The sequence below is a fragment of the Amblyomma mixtum genome, chromosome 2 (assembly GCF_055824585.1).
Source record: "Amblyomma mixtum isolate Tamu chromosome 2, ASM5582458v1, whole genome shotgun sequence".
NCBI classification, from domain to species: Eukaryota; Metazoa; Arthropoda; class Arachnida; order Ixodida; family Ixodidae; genus Amblyomma; species Amblyomma mixtum.
Window position 1 is genome coordinate 201,447,160 of NC_143013.1, and position 18,498 is coordinate 201,465,657.

Genomic DNA, 18,498 nt, shown 5'->3' on the forward strand with positions numbered 1-18,498 from the left:
CAGGGTATTGGGCATGCTGGGTAGTGGGCATGCAGGGTGGTGGGCATGCAGGGTAACAGGTGTGCAGGGTAGCGGGCTTGCTTAATGATGAGCATGCACGCCCAGTATAGAGTATAAATCATGCACAGGTTACAACAAAATTAGGCAAAGGCATAACCACTTGGACATGACTGATGTGTCTGCAATCGAAAGCTAATTTATGACTGGAGCCCACAGCAGAATTACGGCATGTAGTACGTGCAGTATGAATGCATCATGGCAAACTGGCACTATAATGCCATGTTTGCAGTAAATGCCTAAAACCTCAGGTTGAATGGTAGCAGAGTGTTTATTCTAAGTTACACTCTGCTTGGCGGCCTGCCTCAGTTGATTGGTTCGGCTGGGGTTCCTGTGCAACAGCTGGTTCGGCTGGGTTTGGCTGGGGCTTCTGTGCAGCAGCACCTCGCACCCTCTTGCCTTGGCGGCCTGCCTCAGTGAAGAAGTTTCGCAGGTGCTTCCGCACGGCAGCCACTCGATGGTCCTTCGGCGGTTCCGGCAGAGGGTGTTTCTCAACAAAATGAGACAGGCAATCTGAAAAATTAAGAGAATTTAATCAGTTTCACTCAGTGCTCAGGTGAGAATAGCCAAAAGGATTTTGCAACTTGGAAATTTCTAGCAGGTGAACATTCAATCTGGAGCAACTACCTCATGCTTTCTACCAGTGAGAATTAAAGGAAGGTAAAAGTTCGAATACACAGGAGAGGGAATTTCAACCAAACTTGTAGCATGGTTTAAAAAATGACATGTTGCACAGATTTGAACAGTGCAGGATAGACGTCGTATTGGGCAGGTGTGCATACACTTTTTTAAATGCACCCAAAAGCATAAATTTTTTCAGCAAAAGTAGCAGGGAATGTCTTCAAACAGATTTAGTTGTCTTCTTCACTATCGCTTCAGCCTCTTCAATACCACTTTAGCTTGCATGGTTTCTTTTTAAACCTAGGACAGGGAGGGATTTAAGTATTAGCGTGTGACCGCACTCATTCATTTCAATGTTCTCAAATGCACACCGATTGAAGGGTCAGTATAGGAAAGAAAGCAAGGATGAATAAACAGACCACTGGTTACAGAGGTAGTTCCCGGATTAGAGCGCTCACTACTTCATTGAAGGACCACAGATATTAAATTTAGTTGCATGTTTTCTTCTTTCAAACGATGCATCAGACATAAGAATACAAATTTCACCCCGTTGTATTTGCCTAGGACCACTGCTGCTTCAGTTTCATTAACCGAACAATGGCTGTGATGCATTTAAAGTGTTTAGTCCACGTGAGGTATGAAAAAACTGCAATATAACCACTGATATGTCGTTTGCTGTCATTCCAGCTCTTCAAGGGCCACTGACCAGGGGTCTGGACATTTTAGACAAACAAACCCGCTGCACAGATGACGCATCAAAGATAACCTCTGCAAAATATGAGAGTCATGCACGTCCCGAAAAGCTGTAAAAATTCAAATCAAAGCCCCTTCGGTATTTAGCAGTCGAAGGTGAATACCATGAGGTGAACCAATATTGTAATGTATAACACATCAATTGAAAGATGGGTGTCCATGCTCCTTTAAGAGAGATAATGCTGCACCAGGAGTGTGACTGCACTGTCTCTGTATCGTGGCATAGCCTAGGTTCCTTGAAGCCGTCTTCTCAAGGAGCACTACTATTTTTCTCCACTGAGGGGTCCGGTGTTGCCGTGTGCTTCCAACATACGTCTATGATTCCTGAAGTCTCTGATGAAGAAACTGTGCTCGACCTTCCTCGCACCGTAACAATTCAAGCTCACGTGGCAGAAAACACAAGCTAGTGATCAAGCAAGCATATGGGCATGCGAGATCACAGTGATCTGGTCATCGTATGCTAACCCACGGAGAATGCCACCCTATCATTAGCAGTGGCTCAGTTTAGTTAGAATTCCTATTTATATGAACCAACTTTCTAATGCTGAAATTTGGAATGCGGTTCCACTATAAAAACAAACCAGAAGCTCGGATGCCTACGATGCTGTAACAGCGAGCATAAATGAGGTCCGTAGAGTCATCCGTTCGCAAACGTTTCATACAGTCCTACAGTTAACATACACACAACAGTGCTCCACAAAAGCTAGAGAAATCTAGCAGGATCCAAATTTGGCATTGCTTGAGCCTTCTCAAAGCAATTCTTTCTTTGCATGTTCATTCGCCATCTTCACTTTGGACAGTGTTGGCAAGACCACCGAAACAGATGTGCAAAACGTGAGCATACCATGTGCATATAAATAGTAGGCAGTTAAGGGCTAGGAAACAAAATGGGACAGCACTGGATTCTGCAGGCCACCTTTCACGTTGCATGTTGGTAGAAGCAGCCAGGGTCATGTTTGTCTACACAGGCGGTAGCCTCCACGTCTTCGCATTTGTCACAGCTCTTAGTTGCTCGAAAAGTACTTTGGTGCAGCCTTAGCGCAATTTCATCAAAAACCACCAATTTGTAGCAGCGTGTACCAGGTTTAACACAACAATGCAGCATCCCACAACTACTGGGTGAAATATAGGGCAACTTGTAAGTGAAAAAATAGTAGTGAGCAGCCTCGATTTACTTACTCTTTATCACCTCCACCTTCTCCGGAGTGGCTGGAAGCTTTCTGCCTGCAGTAGCCATGGAGCGGCACTGCTGCCCAGTAAGGCTGCGCTCGGCAGCTTCAATCGGTGACCACAAATGCCGTGACAGCTCCAAGCAACACCTTGCGTCGCTGGTGTTTTTCATTACATACGCCCACTTTTCGGTGGGCATCCACAGCTGTGGCCCTATTAGCACCTGCACCATTCGATAAAAGTACCAATAGCACTGCGAGCACAATTTGGGACCAAGGTTGGGTTCACAGGATTTAATGTCCCAGAGCAACTCAGGCTATGAGGGTCGCCACAGTGGAGAGCTCCAGAAATTTCGACCACCTAAGGCTCTTTAACGTGCACTGACATCGCACAGTACAGGGGCCTCTAGCATTTCGCCTCCATCGAAATGCCACCATCGTGGCCAGGATCACACCCGCTTGATTCAGGCCAGCAGTCGAGCACCATAACCATTGAGCCACCACGGCAATTATTGACCAAGCACAACAGAAAAGATGGACTGGGGGAGAACTTGAAATGCATGGAACAGATAAGCAATGCTCACGGGGGTAATACAGCAAACTCCATGAAAGGAAATGCAGCCAGAGGCATCCAAAAGCCACGTGGAGAGGTAATCCCAGAAAACTGGGATGAAAAGCATTAGGAAAGGCCTTTGTTCTCCAGTGGACGTAATCTGGCAAATGATAAGATCCGATTTGTCAACAGCACACTTCCTAATTTCGAGAACTGTAGGAAAAGCTTAGCACTCATCAATGAACTTACATTGCGGTGGAGATCATTCATGATGAGGGAGAAGGTGGTTTATACTTTGGGTAGCCATTACGTCTCATCGCAATGCCCCTCACATCAAATAAAAACAAAAACAGGCATGGGCTAAACTGTTTCAGGTACTTGTAAACATTATGAAAACAAAAAGTAACTGCGCAAAAGGACGGGACAAGAGAAAGAGAACCACACGGGACAAACGCAGACTGACACACTTCAAGAGGCTGACACACACATGCCTAGGTCGAAAAAGGCACTTCTGCCCTTTAACTCGTGCCATTCGAAGCTGGTCAAGAGGGGTATTGTATCAACTTGCCTCAGGGCTTCATTAGCCAAGTCCTGTCCACATAAGGTTCAGGTTAGCTTTGAGGCTCAAGTTGATCGCCTTAGGTCTGCTGGTTTTCCGCTGGCCCTTCTTCAGGCTGTCTCTGAGTCCCTGTTGAAGTCCTTCCGCCCAAACTCAAAACCTCGGGGGGCGGATGCACAGGAGAGGCGGAAGTATGAAGTTATGCCCTATGTTTAGAGGGTCTCGCACGGCCTGAAGAGGGTCGCCGGAAAATTCGGCGTTGAGGTCATTTTTTCTGCACCTTGCAAGTTGTCGCGTTTGTGCAATTTGGCGAGAAAAGATAAGCAAAAGAAGGTTGTGTGTGGCATCAACCACAGGAATAAGTTCGTACAGTGTACATGCAATGTAATTTATCAGATTCCCCTGAGTTGTGGTAGGTTCTACACAGGGCAAACTGGCCGCTGCGTCAACATTAGATTATTAGAGCACGCAAATTCCGTAGATGATTCAAGGGGGCAGCATCTGCCAAAGCATTGTCACACTTGCAAGCATGATGACAAAAATTGTAATCCGCTTTTCAATAGGACTAAGATTATCGGACGCTCGAGGGATAAGAAAGAAGGGAAAACTATCGAGGCCTTGGAAATCGCGAGATTAGGGCCTGACAAGTGTGTTAGCGATGCTTAAGTACACCTGTACCACAAGGAGTTCGAGTTCCTTGATTCCACGAGATGAGCATGGCTTTTGTTTTTGGGGGTTGGTGCGCATGCGCTTTGCTGCTGAAGGAAAGAGGAGTTGGTGGAATAAATCAGTTGTCAGTCTGCGTTTGTCCCGTGTGGTTCTCTTTCTCTTGTCCCGTCCTTTTGCGCAGTTACTTTTTGTTCTCATAATGTCATACCAACTAGCCCCTCACCACACTCTTCTAGACTTGTAAAAAAATAGAGAAAAAAAAGTGCCTCACTGCGTTACCAAAAAACTGCAGTGACGAGGACAAGAGGAGCCACTGCCCCCTGAAATGGCACTCCTGCTATCATCAGCTGTTCTCACTTTACAGATTTTTGCAGCAGGCTACATAAAGATATGGAGTAAAAAGAATGCTAGCTTATTCTGTGTACTTCACTCATGCAATTCAGTTCATGGAGAGAACCAACATTTCTACGCAGACTCGGTACTTTCCTCGGGGTGAAATGGGTGGGAGCAAGGGATGTGCTTCTAACCTTTTGGCCTAATGCCATCACCACAGTGTGAGTGACATTAGCTAATGCAAGAACAATGTGTTTGTGGGGTGCGGACCTTATGACATCGCGAAGGCCATGTATGTACGCTGAGGAAAGGAGCCTTGGGACTGGTAAATATTTCTAGGTGTGTTTTGTGTATGGCAGAATTCTATAAGCTGTTGCTTGAATAGGTTGGGTAGGGTTCAGTGTCAACTACTCTGGCATGATCAGTCTATACATAAACCAAGTCCTAAGAATGCTCTGCAATTGCACTGCGCTCTTGGTCAAAGTTTCAGACACCATTCTTGAGCTCGTGAACCTTTTGTGCAAAATTCTTCCTTTTGCTAATGTGGTTGGTGGTACAACCAGTACGGGGGTTTTGTAAGCAATGCTGTGCAAATTCCTTCAATGTGCAGTCTTTTGGCTGAGGCATGAAGTGCCCACTGGTTGGTGGTGGTTGGTGACACACCTATTCCCTGCTTACAAAACAGGTGGGCCAGCATTTCACTTGTACCTTTCACATGCGGGATGGCGATGTGGGCTGCTTGGTGGCTTCGGTTGCCTTCTGTCATTTCGGTTTCTCGTGAGACTACCCGTTGGAAAAACTGTTTCGTGCAGCCATTGGGGTGGAGATCATTCATGATGCTTCCCTCCTCCAGCTTGTGCTCGATGTATAAGGAGCAGATTGTCTTGGCTTTAGACAGGAGAGTGGAGCCCATGGTTGCTTTGTGAGTTGTAGGCTCATTTGAAAAGAAATTTAAGCAGTCCCTTGAGGATGGTTTTTTGTGGAGTCTTTTTCACATCAATAGCCCGTCAAGAAACAAGAGGCTTTTGCTTGTTTTGCATTCCACGTTGAACTTGATGGCCGGTCCAGTAAGGTAGAAGTACACCAGAAATTCTGCTGCCGTGGACTTCTTCAGGATGGTAAAACAATTGTCCATGTTTGAAAGGAATACCTTGGAGCCATTCATGGATACTGCAGTGCTTGTTGCTCAGTCACCTCTAATGCCAGGTTCGCAGCTGCCATCGTGAGTGGTGCTCTGATTGCCGTTCTGCTGGATCGCCTGAAGAATTCTCCTGTAAAAGAGAAGTACATGCCACCCAAACAAATCTCCAGGAGTTGGCATAACTCGGCTAATGCTAAGGCAAGTCAGTCCGCCGATTTGCCCAAAGGACTTGCTTCAGTGCAGAATAGTGCACATTGCTGGAGTTTTGCATGGGGTGGCACATACTTCTAAAAAATTCTTCAGGCAAACCAGCAGTGCTGCAGTGAGAGTGCCAATCACGGTGATGCCTGCAAACCTGGTGATGGAGCTGATTGTGTTCGTTCACGAACACACCCAAGGTATCCCTTCAATGCGTGGATGACTCTTTTACCATCCCGAAGAAGTCCATGGTGGAAGAGTTTCTGGTACACTTCAAGCCTGATGAGCCGGCCCTCAAGTTTACCCTGCAATGTGAGACAAGCAACAGCCTCCTGTTTCTCATCGCGCTAGTGAAGTGAAAAGGACCTAAACTACAACTTTCTGTCAACAGAAAACTTACCTGCACTGGTTGCTGCTTAAATTTCACTTCAAATCACCCTACCACCCACAAAGCAACCATGGTCTTTACGACTGCCAAGACAATCTGCTTCTCAGACATCGACCACAAGCTGCAGCAGGACAGCGTTAAGACTGCTCTCCACCACAACGGCTACAAGAACTTCTTCTGACAGCTCGCGCAACAGCTTGACCACAAATCAAAATAAAAAATTGCCAAAGCCACAACAACCCGTACCACCATCCTGAATGGCAAAGGCACAAATAAAACATCAGCCTGCCTGTGTCGCAACCAGGGAACAGGTGCATCACCAACCATTGGACATTTCCCGCTTCTGCTGAAAGATTGCGCATCGAACGAGCATCCCGCATCATCTACTAAATCCCTGAACTTACTGTTCCACCAGCTACATCGGCAAAAGGAAGAATTTTACACAAAGGCTTCACTAGCAGAAGAATGCTGTGTGAAACTTCGAACGAAAGTGCAGTCCAATCGTAGAGCATAACGAGCAATTGAACCATCACATCAGCCGAGCACACCAGAGTAGCTGACACTGAACCCAACTTACTCAAGCGGCAGCTTATAGAATCCTTGCACATATAAAAGGCACCCCCAGAAGCATAAATCTTCCCCAAGGCTCCATTACACCAGCATATGTGCATGGCCTTCGCAACGCCACATAATCCACACCCCATCGCCCCACGAACACGGCTTGTTTGTACCCCAGGTCAAATCACACAGTGGTGATGGCAGTGGGCCAAAGATTAAAAGTGTCTCTCTTGCTTTCACCCAGTCAACCCTGAAGATGGCACGTTGGCACTGAAGCATCGGCTCTCTCATGAGACTGGTCAGAGCATGTCACAGTGTTTCCTCTGTCATTTTCCCCCAACCAGGAAGATACCTGCCACAATTTTCATGTTCCGAAGTTCATCAACAGCTGTGAAATGCAGACTACTATGTGCTCAACAGTGGCACTTGTTAAAATTGTTTGCAACACGCACAAGCTTTATAAAACACCAGCAGCTATGGTGGCTATGACATCCAGATGACGAGCAGAACGATGCGTGACTGAATCCTGGCAGGTGGGGCCACATTTCAATGGCAGTGAAATGCAAAAGCAACTGTGTTATGCATCACCAGTGCACATAGCGTTCCAGGCGGTCTAAGTTTATCTGGAGTTCTCCACTACGCATCTCACAGATTGTGTCACCTCGAGACATTACGGCCCATGTACCATACCACTAAATAAAGTACTGTCCTACGTCACCTGGCCATCCACAGCTTCAAACAAGGCCACAGGCTTCTCAATCACCTCCCTATTGCCTTCATCAAGAGACGGTCCAGCAGTCTCGGTTCCATGGCTGTCCTCTGCAAAGTGCGCACACTCAGACAAGAATTGAAATCATGATGTATTTGTAGGTGCATACTTTACAAAGACACAGAAGGAAGACACAGGACTCACAGTGCCTTCCTTCCTTCCCTCTGCATCTTTGTAAAGTTTGCACCCATAAAATACATCGTGAACAGCCTCCAACCAGCCCAGCTTTCTGTTGTGCTGGGCTGTTGTCATATTTCATAGCTCAAGAACATGCTATTCTAGTAGAATGTGTTCACTAGGACACCACAGTGAGAAATAATCATAATTCCAGAAGATTCACAACAAATGACACATACTCCAGGCTGTGATACAAGACAAGCAATCTTTCAAGATCTGAGAGAAATCTACATGCAGATTACTAGGCAATCCATGCAATATCGGTAAGTGAAAACAGACCAAAGTACTACTTAATGTTTAAGAGCAAAGATTCACACATGCTTCCTTGACAACTGAATGCATAGTGTACCATATATGATACGGTACATTTTCCTCGTCCTAAGCTATTGCAAAGGGTTAAAGGAAGTCTTGCTTATTTAGTATCACATCTTCCCTGTCTGAAAGCCACGCCTGCAGCAGCTCAACCTTCAAAAAGGTTTCTGTAGCAGCTTTCTTTTTAAATGTATGTGGAGGTAGTGTTTAGCATTTAAGCACTAAATTCCATATATAATGAAAAGAATTGCTACCTTCTACGTAGAGGTAGCATTTAAAAAAGTTATAAGGTTATAAAATAGGCTTTTTTTGTTCTGTTACAGCACCTGCAGTGTGATTGTGATAATCCTTAACACTGCGTTATGAGAGGGACGTTTTTACTTGCGTATCACAGGGCACAGCATGCAGTTAAGGGCGATTCTGCCTCTCTACGACATAGAAAGTACATTCAAAGTACATATGCAGCGCTTCAATTTAGACATATGGATACAATATGCGTGAAAGAAACTAATACATGCAGTTCACTTCTGCATACTGTTACAATCAACTCTTCTTTGAACAAAGCGATTTTAAAATGAAATGACAATAAATAAAAATGCCGAAAAAATGCAAAAAAAAATTATTGCAAGGCAGATTCAAACCTACGAACTCCAAATGCGCTGTTGCTTTCTTCAAAGTTACGCTGTTGCCTCCTCTAATGTTATGCCCCTGACCACTCAACCACAAAAAGAGCGCAGAGTAAAACCTACTTTTCAAGTGGCCCGCTTCCGTACATTTTATAGCGTTCTACATCATGTATCAAATCGAAAGTTGGGCTAGCTGATATATCTTTGAATGCGCTGCTGGTTGTAAAATTCCTTTTCCAATAATCTTTCAGTTCTTAGTAGCACTTCTCCTTCCTTCTTCATCCTGTCGCAGAGGTGTTTTTGTACCTCGTGCGTGAAAGGAGTACAGCTAGACATACCTACTTGAAAACAATAAGCTGTTGTGCGATTTCACTTTCTACTGCCTGCCCTCAAGCACTTTACACTTTGACACTGACTGTGGTATGAAACCCTACCGCTAGGTCAGAGTAGAGCTCAACAAAGTTTTCAGTATGACGTAGGAGAAAAGCAATTACAGCAGCAGGCAGCCTCAAAGCATCCAAAAGCATGCTCCATGCACACTGTTATATTCAGCAGCCAGCAGCCTCAAGCAATACAGAACAATCGAGAACGTCTTTCATACGTACTGTCATGTTCAGCAGCAGGCAGCCTCAAAGCATCCAAAAGCATGCTCCATGCACACTGTTATATTCAGCAGCCAGCAGCCTCAAGTAATACAGAACAATCGAGAACGTCTTTCATACGTACTGTCATGTTCAGCAGCAAGCAGCCTCACAGCACCCAAAAGCATGCTTCACACTTACCGCTATGTTGAGCCCCCTCCACATCTCTGGCAATGGTACTCAACCCACTGTGCCATGATGTGGCGTTACTCCCTGCAAGGACAGCAGACATGTGAGCAATTTAATCTGTGACTAATCTTCTGCCCATCACAAACACCTTGCTATTCACTGTTCCAAGAAAGACAGCTAATATAGCTCAACCAGGTTCCAGGTGTGCAAGAAGCCCCCGTCTCAAAGTTCCATTCAGGAACATACCTGTGTTACTGGGTACACCTGGCACCATTTCCTGTGGAAGGCCACTACCTGCAAGCAAGCCATAATAAGCTATATTACCACTGTATTTCAACATGAACAAATGCAGAGGCATAAAAGCCTTACCCGCATCCAAAGAAGAAGCCATAACAACTTCAGCAACGATAGTGCCTCCTTGTTGAGTTGTATCTCGTGCAACCTCTTTAAGAAAGTCAGAAATGAACACCATTATTACTTAAGTCAAGACATTAGTGCACACAATAGTAAAATCCCAAGTGCTTTCACCCCAATGCACAGACATTAAACATGCTTGGGCATGAAAAAGATTTCGACACTACTAAGCCACTGCTGTAACTTTTCGCAATGTCTGTAGATTGTATCACCACCTGGCGGTGAGAGCACGAGGTGCCAGAAAGAGGGTACTGCAGGCAACCAGACGGCAGCATAAGGGTGCTTCTCGCTAGGTCAGCTGCATGTGCTCATTCTCTTTTCTCCCTAGAGACATGGAGAAGAATGCGTTGGTGCCTCAGCATACCAATCGAGCCGTGTACAGCCGAAAATTCTCCAATTATGAACCGACAGATACGCAGTAGAAGTAAGAGTGGGTGGTGAAGGCGCAGTTTAGTATACATTCTGTCGCCACCAGTGCAAATCTGCAGTACACTTCACTGCTAGGAATTTATTCTCAAGTACCACAGCTAATCAAAACACAGATGCTTCACCTGCCCAGAAAAAATACGAGTTCTTTTGCTACAAGCTGTTTGCGCTGCTGCAAACTACTGCCTCGCAAAAAGCAATGGCCATGGCAAATCAAATTCGTCTTTGTCTTTTGTATTTCGGTTGACTCATCGAGCCAGTGCTGTAGTGTCAGACGGGAGAATAAACAGAATGCAACCTGCACTAAATGTGTATGTTCTCACAGAAGTTTTCAAAACACGGGAACAAAGAAGCTTAATTTTTTTCCCTATGTGGGGGCGTGGACTGCACTCAGAAAGATACTGCAGGTCGCTTCGTGAACAGTACAATGCACCATTCACTTCAGAGCTACAAGTTTAGACCACCAAGAGAAAATTTCCAGAGCCCTTCACTACGGCGTCCCTCATAGCCTCAGTAGCTTGGCAAAAGTGGCATAGAATGGCAAAAACATTTTCCCGCAGTCCAGGTTGCATTATTTGCATTGGATATTTTTGATCTTTGAGTAAAGTTACGTGGTACAACCAGTGTATCAGGCTCAGTAATCTGCACTTGATGTCTAAAATCTGAGCCGAGCAAATATTACTATGCTACTTGTACATAAAAAAAAAATAAACGAGTGCATGCTCACCGATCTTATCCAGAAGGGCTCTTGTAAGGCGCTGGTTTAATGCGTTGGCTTCTCGGAGCTCCTTCCGCAGCCTTTTCACTTCCTTTTCTTTGCGGCTTAAAGCCTCTTGAAGTTCACCCCCCTTATTTTGTTGTACCGCCTCATTCTGCTGAAACACCATGCATTTAGGACTATAGTTATAGCACAACAATACAGGCAATCAAAAGGAGGTGACACAAATGCTTCTCTTAACTGTTTATTAGAAAGCCAGAAAGAAAGGTCATGAACGCACACTAGCATTTCCGCAGCTTTACATGGCATCCAGAAGCCTAAAAAAATAGCACCTATTGAAACGGATGCAAACAGACCCGCATTTCTGCACCAGAAAGCACAATTTATCATTTATGCAGTTGACCACCACCTTAGTGTAAAAGGCCTCTATGAGCTTGATACCTGCCTGGTCCATTTTTATGCCCAGGATGACCACAGCAAAATTTGCACTGCTGCCTTCCGTGCGCTTCCCAGTTGGTCATCAACATAGCGTCCAATCTGGCCTTCTGCAATTATAGCTTCAGTTTTATAAAATTTCATGCATGACATGCACAACACAATTACAAAACCACTTAGCATGTGTCTTCAGGCATCTCAGCTTTTGTTTCTTCAAAAGACATGAGGGCACAGCTCTGCACGCTTGCTTCAGGCTGGGAGAACTGGTACGGTATACCATAGTCCTTCAATGCTTTTAGGGTCATGAAACTTCTCCGTAACGCTATGGGAGAGCTTCATATGTTAACCGCGCCTTCCACGAGGCGGCGCTAAGAGTCATGTGGAGGCAACGGCGTGAGGAAACGAGCACCTCTACAGCCGGAAGTCTACGGGTGGAATGGGACACCGGCGGTGCGGCAACAATTTTCTCTTCTCACTTTGCCTTCGTTTGCAAAATAAGTACAGTGCACGTAACGCGCAAGCCTGTGATGCCGAATACTTGCTGCATGACAGGTTGCCGCTCTGGCTATGGAGGTACGCAGGAAAAGGCCTCGCTATTCTGTCTGCCGAGCGACGTCAAGCAGCGTAAAATATGGAAGCAGGCTATACCCCGACAGGAAAGCGGTGGATTTAGCTTCGACTCCAAGCATGTCCGTGTCGGCGAGAGGCATTTTTCCCTACGGCTCTGGTCTCACGAGTTTGTGATCAACGGAGAAGCAGTGTCGCCGCAACACGAGAAGCTGAAAGTCAGGCCAGGCGCTGTCCTACGGATATTCAAATGCCTACCAGCGTACTTGGGCACGAGTCTGTGACGATGTTGCGTTTCAAACAGCTGTACCCAGGCTGTTTCAAACAGCGTGGAGTGGTGCTGGTGCTTTCGCACCACTCCACGGGGTCAAACCTAGCCAAGAATCTTGTGGCGTCCCTGAATTTAAAGGTGCCGAAATAAAATAAATATTGCCGCGACTGGAAATTTCAAACCCCCGGCAGCGCAATCGGATCAGCTTCGCTGGCCACTGCACGAGAGCACCGTGTTATCGCAGCCGCCGATCACGCCTCGTGTTCTTGTTATTGTTGCCTCAAAAACGATCGCACATAACCACGGTGGGAAATTGGCCAGGGTTGCGTGCAGACCCAAACAGGAAAAAACTAAAATGTAACACACTATTGCGCTGCGTGCATTGTACACCGTCGTCTTTATCAGCTTACACCTTCGGAACGAACACATCAGATCAGCTTAACCTCGATCAGACCTTAACTTGATTCTAATTAATTATCAACTTGATTCTAATATATACCTTGATTCTAATTAACTTGATTCTTTCACAGCCTTTACCGCTTTATTGCCCGTATCTGTCTTTGGCTTAACATGTGCTTCTGCCATGGCAAATTCACAGAAACTAGCTGCAGATAGCCAGATCAATCGCCTATCAACACACAAGAGCATCCGTCTCATGGAGGGAAACATTGGCACAAGCAACAAAGCAGCAAGGACTGTAAAGGGTAATGCCAGGCTAGAGCTGCATATTCACAGCATTACCCAAAGCATCAGAAAGGCAAAACAAAACTAAGTCGCGGGGGTTAACGTCCCAAAGCAACAAATGGGCTATGAGGGACACTGTAGTGGAGGGTTCCAGATTAATTTAGACCATCTGGGGTTCTTTAATGTGCACTGACATAGCAAAATAGTTATTTTTGTATTTCACCTCCATCAAAATATCAATAATACAGTCACTGCAGCATCAAACTAGCGATCTTGGGATAAAACACCAAAGCCACCGTAGTGGGTAACTTCAAAAAGGTGACTAATCAGAATAATATGCAGTTCTTTCAGCACCGAGCAAGCTTGCACAGCTGTGTCCTCACATATCACCTAGATGCCTGAAGAAACAAACAAACTGGTTTGTGAATTCTCTACACATGCAGCGAATTGCACAAAAGCCGGATAAGATGTTACATGAACAATAGACTGGAAGCACACTGAAAACGTGAAGGTAGCAGTGCAAATTTTGCTCTTCACTGCAAGGCTTGCAAGCTCATGAAAACCTTCTACACAAGAAAGGTACCCTGCACAACCACTGTGCCCTGCAAAGGCAGCTTTATGCACTGTTTTCAAAAAGCCCAGTCTGCCTCAACTGCTCATGCATGCAAAGGTGCGCATGTGTTTTATGTCTGGTTTTCCAATGAAAGTTTTCTTTGCAATTTCTCTATCCTCTGTTCACCATATCCGTGACCCTAAGCATAAAATACATAATAGGCAATGAGTTCAGTCGAAAGGACACATTTACTATAGGATAGGCATAAGCTCAGCAATAATAGGGTATTGAGAGCGGGGAGAACCCCACGCCACTGCCACAGGAGCGCACTGTATCACAAAAACGTGATGACTTTGGGTGGAAGTACGGCAACACCAACCTCCCCAGGAGTGTACAGCTTTTGCTCGGCCAGCACAAATGCTCATTACTTTGGCAGACAGCCTTCATCTAAGCAGTATTTCCTAGTGTGTTTTGGCTGGCAGAAAAGGCAAACCAAGAAACTGGGTGCACAAGCTAATACAACTCAGCTGCAGCAGTCTCCGTGAGTGCACCAAGCCACAGTCATCTGGTCCCCTCTTGGCTCTGACACCGAAGGGGAGGAGGACGGCCAGCTACGTATTTCAAATCCCTCCCCAATGAGCTCCCCCATGCGAATACCCCCTCAAAGCACAGCGATACTCATTCAAAAGACTCATACCTCCAATTCGCTGTGCTCTATAATCTCCTCATTTATGAGATCCACAGCCATAGCTTTGCATCGTTTTGCCTCTTTGTCATTACGCACTTTCTGCGAAGGAAAAAAGAATGAATTCACATGTAATATCTTCCAAGCCATTATTATGCCGCTTATCATGCCAAAGTACTTTTAAAAACCATAATCAACTACAATGCTAAACCATATGTGAAACAACTCACCCCTCTCTTGCCGACACACTTGCTGCCGCGCTCTAAATCAACATCAATTAGTGTCGGAAATGGCTCCCGCATGTTCTTTAGCTTTACATGCATGAGTTGCAGATCATCTGGAGGACAACCACAAAACACGGCACTTTGCATTAGCAGAAATGAACATGATAGAAAACAGCAACACAATGAGTGCATTAAATAGCAAGTCCTATAGCAGAAAACAACCCATGTATATCACTGCACATTAATAAACCTGCCATCATAACATGACTCCATGCTCAAGTTTTCTGAACTCCATAAATGAATGGCAGCGTTTATTCTACCAGCAGCTGGCAGAATTTTCACGGTTCCAGGGTGAAATTCCCCTGTCACTCACCTCTGAATGGGTACTTAGGGTGACACAAGATGAATTTTACCATTTTTTCCTGGCACCAATCCTCCTGGTACTGTTCATTTTGTCCCCATCAAAGTCAAGTACTTACTTTTGATACAGCTTAAGCACTGTAAGCTTGATAGCAGTCCCTTTGTTATTTTATGTGGCCCCCTCTCAGCTAGCAACAACACCAGAGTCCAAAGCAAAATATCTGAATCCAAGCTGCCGGACACAGCCAAAAGCGGAAGCAATGAATGATAGTTTGGGCCAAGGGCAGCAAAAAAGGGTAAGCCAAGCTCTGTTAAGATGGCAGAAAATGATAAGCTCCATAGTGATGTGCTGACCACACCGACCTGCTGTCAAGTGTTGAGTTCGATTCCTGGTGAACCCGCCTACAATGCTTTTCTTCTGCTCCTTTAGTCTTCTTACGCTTGCTAACCTCGCAATGGAGTGCGCTTAGTTCATTTTTGATGGGCCAAAATCAAATGCCACGAAGTCATCGCCCCGGTGCGCTAGATCATATCTGGCACACATAAATGTGGGTTACCTCAAAACTATCACCCAGATACGTCCGTTGCTTCCAGTCGCATGGTATCTAAGCAGCATTCACGTTTAGCGCTAACACTGTGGTGCATGCAGCAGGAGCGCTTTAAATAAAAAGTGTACCAGGCCCCCTCAGTTGCTTAAGGTCCCACGTATGTAAGCTTAAAGGAAAGGAAGTATCTATTCTACCAGCAGCCTGGACAATTCACCTTCTGAAATTGTCCCCGCGCTCACCTCTGATTGGGTACAGGGAACCGGGAGACCCTTCACCACGAAAACAGATACTTGACACTTTCGCGGTCGTCGTTCAGGAAAGAAAGCGCTCTAGACAGGTAGGTCTTGCGTCACAACAGCTAATTTTCAGCGAAAGAGACTTCATTGCTTCTTGGGTCTCGAGCGCCTGCAGGCAGCCACGTATCTTTGCTTTTTGAGACAGACCATGTGAGCCGGATAATAACCAGCATTCGCGGAGAGGAATTCTAGCGCACTGAAAGTCGAAAGAAGCGCAGTTTACCGAGTGCGTACTCAAGGAAATAATAATAATAAAAGCAAAAAGACTAAAAGATGGAGGACAATAATGTGTACCATTTGACCCTTGCACACGGGCAACGTTCACCATGGTTACGCGAAACCGTAATTTAGAGGGTTCAGTTAGCGAGCGTCAGACCTGCACCTGCGCTGGAGGTGCGGAACTCTATGAAGCTTAGCTCTACTTTTTGTCGCCCTTGGAGCTAACCATTATTCATTACGCCCGATTTCGGTTGTTTCGAGCAGCACTGATCTTTTATGCTCAGCACTGTTGGCGCGCGAGCAGACAGAGACAGAGCCCGCGGTATTCTCGTTTTCACTTCAGTACCACAGCACCCAAATGTATTCAGTAGCCAAGAAGAGACGCAAGATATAACAAAGGGACTACTGTCAAGCTGTAATAGATCAATGGCAAGAGCCGTGTCAGTCCGTATTTCTGCTGGCAGCGTTAGCTAAAATGTGCTGTGCTGGTGGGAGGATCGGAACTTTGAAAAGTGAATAAAACGTACTCACAGCGCCTCTCGTAACCAGTCAGAGGCGAGTGCCGGGAGAACTTCAGCCCAGAAATTATCCCGACTGCCGGCAGAATGAAAACTGCCAAAAGAGAAATGTTTTTACCGCAACTTACCTGCCAGGGCGTGAACAAAGGCCGGGTAATACCCTTGAACGCTCCGGTCTTCTGAGCACCAGAAAGCCTCCACTTTTTTGCTGGGATCAAAATCCTCAACATTAATCGGTTCGAAAACTTTAATCAAATTAACGGGCAATACGGCCCGAAATTTGTCCTCATACTTCACGTATGCTAGCATCGTAGCACCGAGCAACACGTTCGCAGACGCCAACGCAATGACCACTTTGACCACTTTCCCGCCTGGATTGCGATTCGGCTACAGCTTTGTCGCGAGACGGCTGCCGTGCGGCGTAGCATGGCGCCATGCTTGTCGCTGTCGTGGAGTTCTCTTCTTGCGTGCTAGTGCTGATGTTGTTTTATTAAAAGGACGGTACACATATGCATTTGTTTGCATGTTGTTTTCTTTGTAATAATGCATAAGACATTAAAATGTATGAGACCGCTAAATAATTGATGTTGTTTCGGTTTTGGTGTGATCGTCCGAGACGAATACGAATATCCTCCTTGGTACCAAACGACGCTCGTATGGATGGATGAATGGATGGATGGATGGATAGATAGATGGATAAATAATAATGGATTTACCCTTTGTACCGGGCGTTAGCTTTCGCTACCTAGCCTATACTTCCCCCATTGTTAATTTAATTTTCTTTTCCCTTTCGCTCTTACAATATCTAATCTGTCTATCCTTTTCCCCTCGAAATTCACGCCTCCCTTGATTTCCGCCACCAATCCTCCAACCTCCCCTTCGTCAATGTCACGCTTTTCCCATCCACTCGCCCGTCCTCCCCAGTAAATCCCAGCGCTATCTCTATGGCCGTTGCTGCCCCTTCTGGGAGGGCTGGGCGGAGTTCTGCGCACCTCAGAACCAAGTGTTCTATGGTCTCCGTTTCCGTTTTACAAGCAGAGCACAAAATATCCACTTCTTCAAATTTGGACCTATACGTTTTTGTTCTCAGAGTCCCTGTCCTAGCCTCAAAAAGCAGTGAACTGCCCCGCAAATTATCGAATAATCGCTCTTTTTTGATGTCCTGTTTTCGTGTCCTATATATATATGCCTAGCGCCCATTTTTCCTGCATTCTTTCTTTCCACATCTTTCTTTCCGTCTCCTTTACCTCCGCTTTCACGTTAGTCTTTTGTTGCGTCCCATCCCTCACCCGTATAAATACTTCGTTCTTAGCTTTCGGGTTCTATTAGTCCATTTTGTGTTAATACTTTTCATGTACAGATACTTGTACACCTTTTTTGCCCACCTTGTTTCCTCCATTTGAGTTAGTCTCTGATCATATTTCAGTTTGCTGATGGCCTCCCGAACCTTGAACGACGCCCAACCCATATCTCCCTGGACTCCCTCGTTCGTGTTCCCATGGGCTCCCAAGGCTAGCCTTCCTACACTTCTTTGTCTGACCTCTAGTCCTGACTGTACTTCTGATTTCATGCACAGGACTGCATTTCCAAATGTGAGGTCCGGTACTATGATTCCCTTCCATACCCCAGGCCTCTAACCACCTCATACCTATTATAGTTCCATAGTGCTCTATGCTTCATAATGTCTGAATTCCTTTTTCCTTTATCTTTCAGAATCCTCTCGTGCTCTTCCAGATATTTTTTTCCTTCACTTAGCCATACACCTAGATACTTATAAGTTCTCACATGGTCTATCATAGTGTCTTGTATTTCTAGTGGGTCTCCCTTCTCATTTAAAAACCGCAGTGTTATTGGCAGTAGAGGCCCATGTAAGAACGCTTCGTCACTACATGTGACACCTTTTCGTATTCAAACACATTCGAAGACA

General features: G+C 45.6%; 1 pseudogene; it reads right to left on the minus strand.

The window, feature by feature from the left end:
* Positions 1 to 333: 333 nt before the first annotated feature.
* On the minus strand, positions 334 to 16,933 carry LOC149362229 (uncharacterized; annotated as a pseudogene).
* Between the last annotated feature and the right edge of the window lie 1,565 nt (positions 16,934 to 18,498).